The 16633-nt window shown below is 41.1% G+C and overlaps 1 long non-coding RNA gene across 3 annotated transcripts in view; it reads left to right on the forward strand.

The window, feature by feature from the left end:
* The first annotated feature begins 7514 nt into the window (after nucleotides 1-7514).
* The window catches only part of LOC139008777 (uncharacterized), a 34967-nt gene continuing 25848 nt past the window's right edge, over nucleotides 7515-16633 (forward strand). Inside the window, exons 1-3 of one of the 3 annotated variants that reach the window (XR_011471212.1) lie at nucleotides 7515-7565; nucleotides 10574-10619; nucleotides 12096-12261. This is a non-coding gene — a long non-coding RNA (uncharacterized lncRNA). Of the gene's footprint in view, nucleotides 7566-7946; nucleotides 8011-8943; nucleotides 9085-10573; nucleotides 10620-12095; nucleotides 12262-16633 lie in introns of those variants that run through there. The other 2 variants (XR_011471214.1, XR_011471213.1) reach the window with 2 other exon arrangements.

A 16633-nucleotide genomic window follows, 5' to 3' on the forward strand; every position in this document is an offset into this window, starting at 1 on the left:
GAACTGCCTGTCTCAGGTGGAAGAGAACTCATGTCAGGGAGGTTTAGACAGACTTCTCTCACCCCAAAGGGGACTTCAGGAAGGAGGGAGGTGGGTTAATGGTGAGTAATGTGCTGTAATGGGTGAAGAACTGGATGGAAGGAACATCAATATCCAACAACTACAGGTAGAAGGTGAAATGAACCATTTTTCTAAGGTGGTTGAAGTCAGCCTGAGATGGGCCCTCTGTCCTCAGGTAGGCCATAGAATCTAGACCAGTGATTTCAACCTTTCCATCTCATGGCACACATAAACTGATTGCTAAAATTCTGCGGCACACCAAAAAGCATACTTTTTGCCGATCTGACAAAAAAAAAAAATAGGGAGAAACTATTAACACCAGATGGGCTATTGTTGTGTTGGCTATTGTTTTATTTTTTTATTTGACAATCTGAGGGAAAAGAGGTCAGTGCCCCTGATTAAATAGACAGGTATGGATGGCATGTTTTTACAATTCTTATGGCACAGCAGTGTGCTGAGGCACACTGGTTGAAAATCGCTGTCCTAGACCATGGGTGCAGACTGCTGTCCTTTCCTGCTTTTCAACAGAAAAGTCATTGAAACTCACAGAGGGGAGTGTGAGAGGGAAGTTACTCTTACATGCTACAACAAGCTTTATCTTCACTTAATATTTTCCTTCTCCAGAGCCTTTTATCTCACCATTTCTGGGTGATCTGTTCACCTACCTATTTTATCCAAAGTGTGCACGCACACACCTTGCTGACTGCTCATTCTTGCTCCTAGATATTCCCCTGAACTTGAAATGTCTCCTACATCCAGATGCACATGGCCAAGTGCACCAGGAACTCAGTGAGACCAATGGCCTGTAGTTAGCAGCTGGCCCCATGGTTTAGGACCAATCTGTGGCCTTTTGCTATTTGGACATCTTCCTTGGAGTCTCACCCCTCACTCCAGGCAGCTTATCAACTGTTCATTTCAAAGAAACACATTGTTCTCATAAAAGGGAACTATGTACCTCTTTAGGTTGATAACCAATTTCCTCCTAACTGTTTTTCTAACCTAATATGAAAATTGGCTTATAGTATCTGAGCACATCCTGGCTTTGGGTGAGAGAAAAACAGCCATAAATTGAACCAGTAGAAGAAGGAAGCTAGGCCATACTTTTAAGATGTTTTTCATGGGTCATTCATTCAATAAATATTTGCAATCCTCTACTATTCCCCAGGCCCTGTGCTAGGTGGGTCCATGAGGTTTGACTGTAATGTGAGCAGCTGGCTGCAGCTGGGAGAATGCCACCTGGGTTTTATAAACACTGCCTGCGTGGTGGGTGGTAGATCATTGAGGGCATTTGGTTTATGAGGAACAGAAGTAAAGGGTGTCACAGTGGGAGGTTGTAAGCTACGAGGCTGGTAGTGCTGCAGCCACTTCATAACAGCAACTGCCTTGAGTGGGCTGGGGTTGGGCACTCATTCCCCAGCCACAATTCTTTGTTGGCTCATTTGGATGTGCAGTGCAATGTGAGGAATGGGGGCCTTGCAACAGACGCTGCTTAAGTGCCCACATTTAATGCTTGTGTCACTGATTGGGAATAGAGGGCTTTTGATCCTCACCGAGTAACCACACAGGTATTACTTTCTAAGTGAATGATAAGAGGCAAGATGTTAATTTACTTCCTGTAAAGTTGTCGATTTAGGCAGCCTCGAAATCTTCAATGACCACCAAGGAAGTTTAGTTGTCCCTGAGCAAGACTTGCTGCAGCAGGAACTCTGGAAGGTGGTACTTTCCCAGGGCAGCCAGAAGGAGGCAGTACATGGGCTTGGTTGGAGGCCCTCTCACCCCAGGAGAGGAAAAGTAGTGCCAAGGCAAGAATCTCCTGTAGGATCAGTGAGCAGGGTCCGTGTGGGGTCGGCAGGATGAATGCTAGTCCTCATGTGTGTTGCATGTTTACCTTCCTGAATGAGCCCACAAGCCTGTTCACCCCAGACTGAGGCTGAAGTCATGACTGTTGGTTCACCAGGAAATGTGGTCTCAAGAGACATTACCCCAAGTGCACAGAAGAGAACTGCAGCTCAGCCTTCTCAGCTGACAGCTGCTCCAGGAAAATGTCCTTTCACTCCTTACCAGGCAAGCTCTGCAGATGGTTGTCAGAAAAAGATCAAAGGGGCATTCAGACCAGACAAATTTAGTAAGAGGGGTGAGTATTTGATAGTATTGGGCACTGGACTTCCGTGGGAAAAGGCAGTCTGGCAAACCTCTCTGTGATATTTGCAGCTCCAGTCTTCACAAGTGTTGGTTCAAGGTGATGCCATTTTGAGACAGGTGCTTCATGATTTAGAATACTCAGCTTATTGATGCTCCATGCACACTAATGGTCTGCTTGGGAAGACCCTCGTGGGAGAGTGAGAAACATCCTGGAGCAGTGGAGCCTCTCCCTTGCCTCATGCAGGCCAGCCAGTGGCTGAAGATGAAGTGGAGAGAAGCAGGTGGATCAAAGCTTCTAACATCTCAAATGTATGGAGCTGCCCAGTTCCTCAACTCCATGTGTATCACTTTTATCCCCTTTCCTACTACTGATACGAAATAATTTCTGTACCTAGAAAATAGTAGAGGCAGAAGACATCACAAGAAAAGGAAACTACAAACCAATATCTTATAAATGTTGGTGCAAAAATCTTCAACTAAAGACTAGCAAACTCAATCCAACAACATATATAAATGCTTATACATCATTACCAAGTGGAATTTATACCAGGAATGCAAGGTTGGTTTAATATAAAAAAATCAGTTAATGTAACACATCATATCAAGGATACATCATAGAATACAAAATAAAAGCAACATGATCATATTAGATGCAGGAAAGTATCTGATAAAAAACAATACACTTTTATGATAAAATACACAACAAAGAAGAAATGAAAGAGAACTTCCTCAATCTGCTAAAGAACATGTATGAGAAACCCATAGCTAATATCATCACCCCTAATGGTGAATATTGGAAGATTTCCTCCTAAGACCAGGAACAAGACAAAGATGTCTATGCTCACTATTTGTATGCAACATTGTACTGGAAGTTTGCAGATAGCATTAAGGTTGTTGATTAGATGACCTTAAAATTAGGAGATTATCCTGGATTTTCTAGCTTGGCCCAATAGCATCGAAAGGGTCCTTAAAAGAGGAAGGAGACAGAAGAGGAGATCAAAGTGATGCCAGGTGAGCAGGACTCCACTTGTTTTTGCTGGTTTTGAAGATAAAGGAGGGGGGCCACCAGCCAATGAATGTGGGTCCCCCCTAAAGGCTGCAAAAATGAAGGAAGTGCACTTTATGGAGCCTACAGAGAGGGATGCAGCCTTGCCCAGGCTGTGAATAACTGGCGAAACCCATCTCAGATTTCTGGACCATAGAACTGTAAGATAAATTTTATGTGTTTAAACCACTGACGTTTGTGGTAATTTGCTACAGTAACTGCAAAATAATGGGTGAGTGACTGCCATTAGAAAATTGGATCTGATCACTTGCTAAGAAACTAGCGGCTACAAATCCCACAATTTTTACCTCGGAGGAAGGAGCTCTAAGCTTCAGACAATTTATTACAAATGCAAATAGAGTTACCTGGCAACAAGAAAAAAACAATTTCAGAAGCAGCCAGCTGGAGATTAGAGTCACCATCTTTCAGGCTGAGTTTCTTGTGTGCTTGTGTGTCTTAATCACTTTACTTTAAAAAATATCAAGAGAGTAATTCAAAAGCTATGTGTAAATCATCACTCATGATTTTCTCAAAAATGAAAAATTTATTGAGTGATAAAAATGGAAGAAACAACGACTCTGAGGGAGTCCCTGAGTAAAGGTAATATCTAGATCAGCAAAGATGAACATATCTTAGGTCACAGACCCATTTGAAACTCTTTTTATTTTATTTTATTTTTCTTTATTAATTAAGGTATTACATATGTGTCCTTATCCCCCCCATTGCCCCCCACCCCCCAACTCATGCCCTCAACCCCTGGTGTCTGTGTCCGTTGGTTAGGCTTATATACATGCATACAAGTCCTTTGGTTGATCTCTCCCCCTTACCCCCACCCTCCCCTACCTTCCCTTTGAGGTTTGGGGGTCTGATCGATGCTTCTCTGTCTCTGGATCTGTTTTTGTTCATCAGTTTATGTTGTTCATTATATTCCACAAATGAGTGAGATCATGTGATATTTATCTTTCTCTGACTGGCTTATTTCGCTTAGCATAATGCTCTCCAGTTCCATCCATGCTGTTGCAAATGGTAAGAATGCCTTCTTTTTTATAGCAGCATAGTATTCCATTGTGTAGATGTACCATTGTTTTCTAATCCACTCATCTGCTGATGGGCACTTAGGCTGTTTCCAAATCTTAGCTATGGTGAATTGTGCTGCTATGAACATAGGGGTGCATATATCCTTTCTGATTGGTGTTTCTGATTTATTGGGATATATTCCTAGAAGTGGGATCACTGGATCAAATGGGAGTTCCATTTTTAGTTTTTTGAGGAAACTCCTTACTGTTCTCCACAGTGGCTGCACCAGTCTGCATTCCCACCAGCAGTGCACGAGGGTTCCTTTTTCTCTTCACCCTCGCCAGCACTTGTCATTTGTTAATTTGTTGATGATAGCCATTCTGACAGGTGTGAGATGGTACCATTTTGTTGTTTTGATTTGCATCTCTCAGATGATTAGTGACTTTGAGCATGTTTTTATATGTCTCTTGGCTTTCTGAATGTCCTCTTTCAAAAGTATCTATTTAGGTCCATTGCCCATTTTTTTTATTGGATTGTTTATCTTCCTTTTGTTAAGTTCTATGAGTTCCCTGTAAATGTTGGAGATTAAACCCTTATCAGTGATAACATTGGCAAATATGTTCTCCCAAGCAGTGGGCTTTCTTGTTGTTTTGTTGATGGTTTCTTTTGCTGTACAGAAGCTTTTTATTTTGATGTAGTCCCATTTGTTTATTTTCTCTTTAGTTTCCATTGCCCTAGGAGTTGTATCGGCAAAGATATTGCTTCAGCATATGTCTGAGATTTTGCTGCCTGTGGATTCCTCTAATATTTTTATGGTTTCCTGTCTTATGTTTAAGTCCTTTATCCATTTTGAGTTTATTTTTGTGTATGGTGTAAGTTGGTGGTCTAGTGAAACCCTTTTTAGAAAAATTTGCATACATACATACCTACACACACAATTTAGCATTGGTTTTTATTGGTTTTAAAACTCTGATGTTTATAAACTCAGGTTAGAAGCAGCTGATCCACTAGTAAACAGATACTGTCACGATGTCCTATTGGATGGTAGTGAGGGATAAGTTTCATAGCAAACATTCGTGCGATGGAGCACAAGTTCACATACAGAAGTAGCATCTTCTTTATTCTAGTTAACTGAGGGACTAGCTTCTCTTCTGGTTTTAGTCATCAATAGGATCTAAATCCAATACTTCGTTGGGAAAGGATGTGGGCTCTTAATGCCTTCAACTGTGAAGCTGCAGGAGTGATTTCTCAGTCCCAGGGCTCTGAAGTATCACTTTTGACAGAAGCATCTTGGGAAAGTCCACTGTGAAAAATGTGACCAAGAAGTCCTGAGGGAGAAGCTCCAAGATCACAAGAAGGTACAAGGGGGTGGATGTGGGTGGAAACATTGGGATTTTCTCCACTTAAAGCTAAAACATTCACGCTTTTAGTTGGTTGGTTTGGTTTTTAATTCAATTCATGGAGATTTATTAACAGAAAACTAAAAATTAAAATAAAGCTGGTGGCCACAGAACTGATGGTGCGATACAGTTAAAGGAGTGTCACCTCGTTGTCAAGGGCCCATCGCCCGGGGCTGCATGAAGGCCACTCAGCAGAATTCCCTGGACACAGTGTTATGCCAGGGCAGCTGCTGTTATTGTAATTATTGTTCCAAAGTGCTTGTGTAGCGGTAGGATTCTCACAATCCTAGAGTTTTTTACTCTCCCTGTGAATTTAGAGGTAGATTAACATACTTCCCTCCTGCCTCCTCCCCGTTTTACAAATGAGGGAACAAAGACCAAGTGAGGCGAAATAAGTTGTTCAAGGCTTGCAAAAACAACTAGGATCTCATTCTTCTGGTTTTATAAAACAAAACCTAGTGCTTTTTAAAAAATAGCTTTTCCAGCACTGTGGTTCTCATGGTTGACTGCCTTGTTAATCTACAGCAGTTTTCCATCCGCATCAAAAGAGCTAATGGGCTTTGCTATGAATGGGAATTCTCTGTGCCCATGCATGGGAGCATTCAGTGAGAAGTCCAATCAAGACCAGCCGATCTTCCAAATAGCTCTTCTAATTCCTGTGTTAAGTATTTACTTTTTCTCAGTCCGTTCATGACAGGTCAACCAGGGAGACAAATAAGCTCAACTGGGAAAATTTAGAAGAAAGGAATCTAAAACATATGCCTATAAAAATATCAAGCACCTGTAGGATGTGTTCTAAGCACTTGGGAACCGTCCTCTGTGGGGAGAACCACGAAATACAAGAGCATCACTTCACAGCCAGAACAAGAGGGCTTTGCAGATGGTCACACAACATAGAAACCATATTTTTATTTTCTCTCAGTGAAAGGCATTATGAGTTGTTTCAGGAACATGAACTTGAGAAGAAAGAGGATAAAACCAGGATGAAAACATTGGGATTTTCTCCATTTTTAAAAAAACAAAACATTCATGCATTTAGTTGGTTGGTTGCGTTTTTAATTCAACTCATGGGGATTTATTAACAGAAATAATTTATTACTAGAGACTCCTCACTCGTGGGGTGACAGAGGCAGAAGATAATTCTGCAGAGCCACATTTGAGGAGGAGGTTGGCGATACCAGGCTTTGTTCAAAGAGACAACACTGTTAGAAGCAAATTCTAGGAGCTTCCCATCAGAAGTGAGACAGAGTGTGGGGAATCCAGATGAGAGTCTGTCCATGTTAAAAATAACCACAAAACTAAGATATTATACCTTTTACTCCCATATTTATGATCTGTCCTCTAAACTAACTGGTGGTTGCTACTTTTAAAAAAAGTCCTTTAATAAATAAATAAAAATTTCCTCATAAAAATTTCCTCAGGAAACAATAATTGACTCTGAATACAAAGTATGTCACTGAAAAGTGATCAATTTTTTATGAACTGTCCCTAAAGAGAGTAGTGTACAAATTGGCTATTATGTTTTAAGCAAAAGACTCAAAGTGTCAAAAGAAAAGAAACCCAATCTTTTAATTGGCATAACTGATGAAACGAGGGACTGGGTATGCCCTGAGTGTTGATATAAGGTCTGTTATTATTACTTTTATTTCTGAGTGTGTTCTGATTTCCATTATGATTTCTTCTGTTGAGAAGGAAAATGGGGCAACTTTGGGGGCTTACAGCCTAGTTCAGTATCTAGTTAAACAGTAATCTTACTTCCCCATTCTAATTGACTTGGGCGGAGCTGCAAAGCCTGCCCCAAGGGGCCCACCACAAGAAGATATATATATCAAAACCTCCACACATTGTCAGTTCAGGCTTCGGATCAAAATCCCCTGGACTCGCAGCGCTGTGTAATAAAGGTAACTTTCCTGATTCCTCTGGGTGCTGGCTGTCGTTCTCTTGGGCCATTTGCCACAACACTGTGATCCATGACTTATTTTATATATATATATATATTTAATTTCTAAAAGTATGAGCTATTTTGGGCTATTTTGTTACTGATTTTTCACCTCATTGCATGGTAGTCAGAGAATGTAATCTGTGCAAAGCACTGGTCAGTTATAAAAGTTTCTTTGCTGTGCAAGGGGGTCAGGATATGACACCCCAAACTATGCAATTTGGCATGTTGATTATTTTGAGCAGAAGGCAATGGAGAAATAGTAGGTGCATGAACTCTCTGCTGTCCTCCTTTCTGACTAAAAGCAGCCATAAATCCCCTCCTCTCCTGTACCAGAGCAAGGTGCGCGGCCCTCGTCACTGAAAATCGGAGCCTGCACATGAGTGTGATATGCAAACCTTACTGAGGTAACCTTCACTTCCACTAGTCCCCCCATGGATTTCCTACTCACTTTCCCACAATTCATTGGCCCTAGTACCCCAAACCCCCTTTTCTTTGTCTAATCACGTCAGTTTTTTGTTCTTTGTTGAAATGGTACATAAGCCCCCAAGTCTAACTGCTTCTTTGGGTTTTCCCTTCTTTTCTGTAAAAGATCCTGTGCACATAAAAAAAAATCAACATCAATGCAATTTGTGTGGCTTTTCTCCATTAATCTGTCTATTTTCAGTTTCGCTCACATGCCTCATTGACTGAACCTAGCAATTCAGTTATTCACTTCCTTCCTGGGAAGGGTCTGGTCAGTCTTGCCAGCGCTTCTGGCTTAAACACTACATACCTCTGATGTCCCCATTAAAAAAAAAAGTACTAGCTTCTGATTTCTAGATGTTGACTCCGTTTTCTTAAAGCAGAGTTTATTTCTGAAAGCATCATGCAGACCAAAGCAAACAGTCTACAGGCAGTATATGGCCCGTGACTGACATTTTGAGACCTATAGAACAGATGGCTTAACTTTGAATTTTTTACCTTGGGATCATTTTATTGAAACTATCAACATACATGTTTTTCATTTAGAAACTTACAATGATTTAGTAAATTGGAACAAATATTTTTTCTGACATAAGAATGTCTATCTCAGCTTTCTAATAAACTCAGCCATTTCTCTAAGTCTGAAGGGAGTGAAGTCTGCTAGTTCACCTGATGCGCTATGTGCAGAGAATCTGTCTCTCTATTATCACAACAAAGAAATCCTGGTGATTAAGTGGACATAATTTGCATAAAAAATCATGTTCTTGCCTTAGAAACACACACATATATTTATGTGCAGGGAATATCAAATGCAGATCATTTTCTGTGAAGTCCATATGTCCACAGGATTCCCACCTCATAATAAGTTGGAGTGCAAAAGTCCCCAAGAACTACCGAGATTTTCAGAAGAAAAACTCTACGCTGCCTAGGGTACTCCCCTGGCTGCTTGGGTGGCTGAAATCCGCACCCTGCTCAAGCTGATCCTGGGTTGCTTTCCGGCCTCCTGACTGATCCAGGTAATCTGAGCTCCAGCCCTCTGCCTGGCCAGGCAGCCATAAGGAAGCTATTGCTTTCTCCTGGGGGTAGTGCACGTCAACCTGGCAGGGCCACATGTTCAAAGGCCAGCTTTGCCTTCTGCATGGGTGACAGAGCCTGCTAGGAGCCCTTTGAAATGCCAGGGCAGCCTGCAGGCTGGCGGAGCAGGCATTCAACCATGAGACAGCTGGAACCCATTAAGGTTGGCAATTTTTGCCCAAGGGACCAAAGTGCCTTGACATTGGCAGGGCCAAAAACTCGGCTCACACTTGACTGATATTTGTAAATGTTTAAGGGAATTTCAGGTGAAGGAGGTGAGCCTGTCCCCAGGGTCCTGTTTCATGCCTGAGCGACCTACCTGAGGAAGTAATTAGGTGTCCTGCTGATGGGCTCCCTGTCAATTAAAGACAATTCACCGTGTCCAAGAATTGTCCACAAAGTCAGGCATTCTATAAAAATTTCCATGAAGGAAAATGGCCTGAACACACGGTAAAGATCTAAATAACAGTGGTATGTTTTCCTATTATTATTATTTTTTTTAACATTCATACCATCACTACATACTAGCTAATCAGTATTTAGAATAAAATATACAGGACATTGTTCTGAGAGCATTTTATTCTGATAATTTTTCCATTCATTTAAAAATGCACACATAATTGTGATGAAATCATCTTTAAGTCATCTGTTTACCTAAAAGAAAAATATTACTTTTAATGTAACTCAATAGCAAATACAATTTATGAGTATGATTAAATTCTAGCTAAGATAGCTATGGTAAAAGCCTGAATATGAAACAACATATTATTTTCCTCTGCAGAGATAAGGCGTGGGCACAGAGCCAGAAATTGGGAGCCACAGTTCTAGCCCAGTCCTGCAAGGTAGTCGCTGCAAACAAGGGCCAATGATCAATTAAGTTGCCAAAATTCCGTGCTCTGTATTCTGTTCTGGAGATTGACGGTACACATTACCCATATTTAGAACTCTCTGGTTAAGAAAGCTAAACACTACATTTTCCATATCCCCTGTCACGGGAAAGAGGTTGCATCAATTCGTTGCATTGGTGCAAGGTTGAGTCCAGAACTGAGTGAAGTCAGGAGTGAGGCAGGGGGGACCGGGCACCCATGTTAGCTTGTCCAGATGGAGAGGACAGAATGCCTCTGAAGCCAAGAGTTCTGGTGATGACTTGTAGTTCCTGGATTCACCGTGGGGCAGGCTGCTTCTGGGATGCACAAGAGGCAGCTTCTTGATTCCTAGATCTCAAGTAAGGCAGGATGGTCCTGGAGCCAGCAGTTGTCATAACAGCTCTCTGATTGTAGATGGGGCAACAGCAAGCCAGTTCTGCAGTGTTATTCTGAAAGTCGTTCCTGAGAGCCCAGCCTAGAGCCTATTCTTCTAGCTATCCCAATGATTCCCTGAATTAAACTCCGTTCTGCTTGAAGTAACTGGAATCGTTTTTCTTACCTGCAGCTGAACGCTTCCTGGTACACTGTGGCTCCCTGTTGGGAATGTTGCTGTAAGTATACTGCTAGTGGTGTTTGCTCCCGTATCTTCTTCAGTAGTAAATGTTTTTCACAATCCATGAGCTTTCCCCTCTGGCCAAGCTGCTGTGTCTCTCTGAAGAGCCCGCCTGTGAGAGTCCACGGCCAGCGTGGCTTTCGCGGGTTCAAAGGCTTGGAGGAAGAGCTGACGCACCAATGATACACAAGATGAAATATTATTTTTAATACCGGGGGAACCAGAGGAAAACTTAACTATAGCAGTCAAGTTCTCCTGTTGCTCCTTTCCCAGCTGCTTTTATTAGCTAGAATACACAATTACCTTTAGGAATGCAAACAGACATATATCAATGGTTATGTTTAGTAAACAGTAAGATTGTCAGGTTTTGGGGGAGTTTGCGTTAGGCCATTGAGTCAGCAGCAGGTAATAAAATGTAGATACTCACCCTGTGAATATGAAAAGGAGTCCTGGTCAGCCTTCTGCCAGACTCCTCACATTTATATCAATTACTGTTGATCTTGGTCTCCAGCACCCCCGCCTCCTCCCAGGGCAGGCCAGGCCAGGGCAGGGCCAAGAATAAAAATGGCACGTGCTTGCTTCCTTGGGTGCTCCGCACAGTGCCTGGCTGAGTGAGCTGTGGAAACTCACAGCAGATTAACATACAATAAACGGCAGCCAGTTCAGAGCTTTGGAGTGTTTTCTGACACTCTGTGTCACAGGCTCCCTGAGACAGATTCCTTTTGCCATATGGACGTGATGATTCTACAAATCATAGGTAACAGTTTATTTTATTGCTCAAGAGCCTCCTCTTGCAACCTAGTTTTCCTTGGGTGCTGAAGAAGCCAAAGCTGTGCTGCTAATGACTTACAGTTTTGGCTTATAAAATTATATTTAGCAAGAGATTTGAAGTAAATTCTCATTAATTATAATTACAGAATATTTTATTAAAATCATCTGTGATCTATGTAGACACACAGCAAACTAACAGCCACCAGAAACATCAGTCATGTATGGTCCTAAATCTCATAGGTATACCTGGTGTGAGGGCCCCTTTGCCCGGACTGCGCCTCCAGCTGTTCATCAGGGGCTGCCATGTTGGAGTCTTGGGCTGGGTTGTGGGTCTGCAGTGTGAATTTCATTCATGCCTTCATGGATTCCTCACAATCCAGTTAGTGGCTTTCAAACAGAAAGAATCTGAGAACTTCTAGCTCTAAGTCTTTATAAGGATTTTCAGGATTTTTCCTGCAAACTATGCTTTCTTTTCCACAACCAGACCTGAATTCTCAGTAGACTGTGATAGATTATTTCTCCTTCTCCTGTGTTTTTTTGTTTTGTTTTGTTTTGCTTTTTCAGAGGTGAGGGGGGAGAAACTAGCACATATTTAAGCTATTCCACAAGGTTAGTAGACCCTAAACATGCTACAAGTTGAAATCTATGCTTCCCTCAAAGTTAGTTGAGGCTTTCCTCACATTATATCCTTTTTTCCTCACAGGGTGGTTCTTATAAAAGGGGCCTGCCATCCGAGGGTGCTCTGGGATTGACACTGTGCTATTCAGTGACGTGTTTGCCAATGTGAACCATTGCAAGAAACAACCAAGAGAAGTGTTGGATGCTCTGAGAGAAAACCTGAAGCAAACTTCACAGAGGAACACAGCTGGGTGAGTGTATTTCTGTGAATTCTTCTGTTCCACAGGTGAAAACACTGCTCACAGGAATTCTTAGCTCAGAACAAAAGAGCATTATTGAGTAATAATTACTTGTGTATGCTAAACATTACATTCTTGGGAGAAAATCTGAAGAGGTTGCCCCATAGGCATTTTTTAAAAGGCTTCGAGCTAAATTTTCAATGAAATTTCACGAATCTGAGATCCTATGATTCAAGGACTAATTATGTCTCTTCCAATGCACCTTTATTTAATTTCCATCCCCTCCGCTGAAATCTGATCCTGAGGAATGCAAACAGGAAGGGGTGGGAAAAGTGCCTCCCAGCACAAGAACCTTGGAGACACATTTGTCTGATAAACATTCCCTCCCATGGTGTCCTGGGGTCTCTTGCTGATGTGACTTTACTGACATTATACACAATGTCTCTTTGCCCCCAAATGTTGAACTAATCAGGCCTGGTGGTTTTCTCTCTTTCATTCTCTTTCTTTCTTTCAGTTCTAAAAAGAAAGAAAAGAAAAAACCTTAACATGTTGTTATTTATTTTCTTTCTTCATTTTTATATCTCCTGCTATTTTTTTTTCAATCTAGTCAGTTGTGGATGAAGAAAAAATGCAAATAACTGTGCTGTAAAGCGAGTAAAACTTTTTTAAAAAGAAAAACAGACCAAACTGTGTTTTTTTAATTCTAAAATAAGATAAATGTTTTAAAACAGTGTCCCAGAACTGTTTTTTAATTTAAATAATAGATTCATTACCAAGCCCTTGCTTCAACTGAGTCTAGAGAACCAGCTTGAATGTGTCTTTTAATGAAAAACACTACCTTCAGGAATACCAAACACCTACTAAATTGTGGTAGTTAGTGAAAGACGTCAGATGAATGGCATGATGGTGACTATAATGAAGCATGTTGGGGTTGGAAAGGCAAAAGGGGAAATGATGGAGTTTCACATATGATTACACTTTGGACAGGGAAAGACCACCTTTAAGAAAAAAGGGGGAAAAAAGTAGAAATGGGAGAATGTGTTTTTCATTTTTACCCATTGCTTCTTCCAAGTTTCCCCCATTAAATTTGTAAACTATAGGGTACATTATAGCATTGTTATTATTATTTATCAAAACAAGACAGTTAATGCACTCTAAAGGCACATTAAATATAAGAGTTAGGGTATACCCTTTCTATAGTGACCTTATTTGGAATCTAAATCTTTGTTCTTCATTGTTATGCCCTTTGCTACACTCCCTGCCCACCCAACTTCAAAGAGCCTTCTCGATGCACTCTCCCTAACCCTGTCCCCTCCCTGTGTCCGTGGCACCCTTATCCTGGGAGTTTTAATTTTGTTAGACTTCCAGCACAAATTTTGAAGTAGAACCCATGAAAAACAATAGCGCTGAAAACCTGGGTTCATTTGCTTTGATTGTTCCTGACTGAAAACATGTACACTCATTTTCTAACCTTTGTTCCTTCTCTTCTTTCAACTCATTAAATAATTTAATTAAAAAAGCCTTTAAAGTTGAACTGAATTCCCAGGTAACCAACATCCTTTCTTGGCACCTAATAAATTTGCCTGTTCCTTTTCTCTTCCTTGGAATGAGTTTTCAAGGGGCTAATGGTTTTAATTCAGCTTGGAATATATTTTATCCCATGTTTTGTTTTGGTGAATGGTTCCTGTGGCAAAAAGGGAAAAGGAGCATATTTGCAGAAGAATGAAATTTCAAGGCAGACTGGGGTGGGGGTGGGGGGTAAGGGGTGAGAGGGTGGGACTGAAGTCTGGAAAGGAGACAGATTGTCCAAGGTTTTTTTCTTGTACTGATATCTATATGCAGCAGTTGCTTTTTCTGGTTTTTTTCTCTGCTACTCAGAGCAACCAAGACCATACCATGATTCATTTGAAGGGAAAATTGAATTAAAAATGGAAAAGAAGCAGATATGCGAGTCTGACAGCTGGTTTTGACTCCCACCCACTGAGAGAGTAAAGAAGTTTATTGTTTCAGTTGATACCTGGTTTTTGGTGATATATTGTTTGTTGCTGTTATTTTTAAAGCTATTCAGTTACTTTACTTTGAAAGATGGGTGTGAGAAAGCCTTTCTTTTCCTTTGGAACTAGTCCATGTCTTAACCTACCGGTAACAGCAACTGTTCTGTGTCAGTCATTTTCTGGGGCCTGCTCATGAATGGAACCGGGAGACTTGCCCAGTGTGCCCAGGTCCCGGGAAGCACTGACATGCCAGCAGCACCGGGCTCCTCTCCAGTGTGGTTGTTATTGAAAACTACAACGGGAAAACACATTCTGAGCTTTGAAGGAGACAGTGCTGCAAATATATGTAATACCTACAACAGTTATGGTTATAATTGGGATTCCTGCCCATTATCTTTTATTTCTTATTGCTTTGAGTTAGAGGGGAGAGGATTGGGGGCTGCGTGAGAAGGGATTAAGCAAAGAAAAAATGAAAGACTCATGGACACAGACAACAGTATGGTGATTGCCAAGGGGAAGCAGGGTGGAGGGAGGTAGAAGAGAATAAAGGGGGGATAAATGGAACTTGACTTGGGGTGGCGAACACACAATGCAATATGCAGATTATATATTGTAGACGTGTATACCTGAAACCTGTATATTTTTATTAAACAATACCACCCCAATAAACTCAATTAAAAATAATAATTAAAAAATTAAATTAAAAAATTTTAACATGTCTACATTATTTCAATGTGCAGCAAGGTTGGAAAGCGACTCTTAGAGACTACTTTGTTCACAAAGGACTTTCCCTAATCTTTGTCCCGTCAGCTTCTGAGACTGAACCTTAATCCGTGTTGCCTCAGCCTGGTAAAACTCAGCAGTTCCTTTCAACTCTCCAACATATCAAGCAAATGTTGTCAAGGAAAAGCAGGTCATATTTTAGGCCCAATTCTTTACCCTTCCCTTTTCACCAGGATGCTGGTCTGTGAATCTTTAACACTGCTTCTGCCTTATGAGCTTTACAAAGTTCTGCTGGTTTCTTTAACCCCAGAAGCTTCCCTTTGGCCACCAAAAGTTCCTATTTTCAGCCTCTTGTCCATTTCTGAAACCAGCAAATGTCCCCTGGGAAAATGCAGCAGAATAGCAGTCTACTTTTCATGTTCTGCTGCTCCCTTTTCACATCAATGCCTTGCAAACTACTCCATTTTACCAGAAGGAGAAGTTTGATTTTTAAAAAAAATATATTTACTTAATCATATTTATGATTAATAGTACCTTGCATCAAAATCCACATTCCAATACAATTAATTTAAACATTATTTATGAATCACCTACTATGTGTCAGATACTAAAGAGAGCAGTGAACAAAGCAAACACAGTTCCTGCTCTTAAGCACCTAATACCCCAGATGAAAGAAATGAGCCAATAATATAATGCCAAGTGGTAATTAAATGCTATGAAGAAAAATAAAGCAAGGTAACAGGACAGGAAATAGGGAGGGTGCTCAAGTTTTAAAAGGTAGCCAGGCCCAACTGGTGTGGGTCAGTGGTTGTGACTCAACCTATGAACCAGGAGGTCATGGTTTGATTCAGGTCAGGACACATGCCCAGGTTGCAGGCTAGATACCCAGTGGTGAGCATGCAGGAGGCAGCTGATCAATGTATCTCTCTCATCAGTGATGTTTCTATCTCTCTCTCCTTCTCCCTTCCAATCTGAAATCAATTAAAAAAAAAAAGGCTAGCCAGAAAAGGCCAATGGTATATCAGAGAACTGAATGAAGGCAGGAAGCAGCACCTATGAATTATCTGAGACAAGTGTATTCCAGGCAGAGGAACAGCAACTGCAAAGATCCTGAGAGGGGAACACTCCTGGAATATTCAAGAAATTGCCAAGAGAGAAGCAGGGCTAGAGTAAGGGGAAGCATGGTTGAAAACCATCTAGTACTTTCCTTTGTTCTCTTTCTGTTGTCTTTCATGCCATATCATGTTTCCTTTTTAAGGATGCCAATGGGGAAGTGAACACCATTGTCTTTAAGGTTTAATTTTTTATGTACTGGAAATCTTCACAGTCATTCTTCTGAGATCATGCCCCACACCCTCCATAGGTGAGATTTATTTGTTTTGGTTCACAGGAAACTTTAAAAATAGCTGCTTATTTAATATGCATTTGTAGAGGTCTGGCTGCATCCAGACACAGTACTAGTATTGAGCGGGGCATACAGAATCAGGCTGCTTGCAGTAGAACTGAAACACGTAGTATTTTTAAGGAGTTGCTTTTGTTTTCCTGTAGTGCATAAGCACCATGCGTCCTTATGCCACCAGTTTTTAATTTAAGAGCTATGATCAAGTATTAATATTTGTCCAGTATAATAGAGTGGAGTATAAAGAGCACAAAAGAAGCATGGACTT

The sequence above is a fragment of the Myotis yumanensis genome, unplaced genomic scaffold (genome assembly GCF_028538775.1).
Source record: "Myotis yumanensis isolate MYYU_CA2020_CCGP unplaced genomic scaffold, mMyoYum1.0.hap1 SCAF_4, whole genome shotgun sequence".
In the NCBI taxonomy this organism is placed as follows: domain Eukaryota; kingdom Metazoa; phylum Chordata; class Mammalia; order Chiroptera; family Vespertilionidae; genus Myotis; species Myotis yumanensis.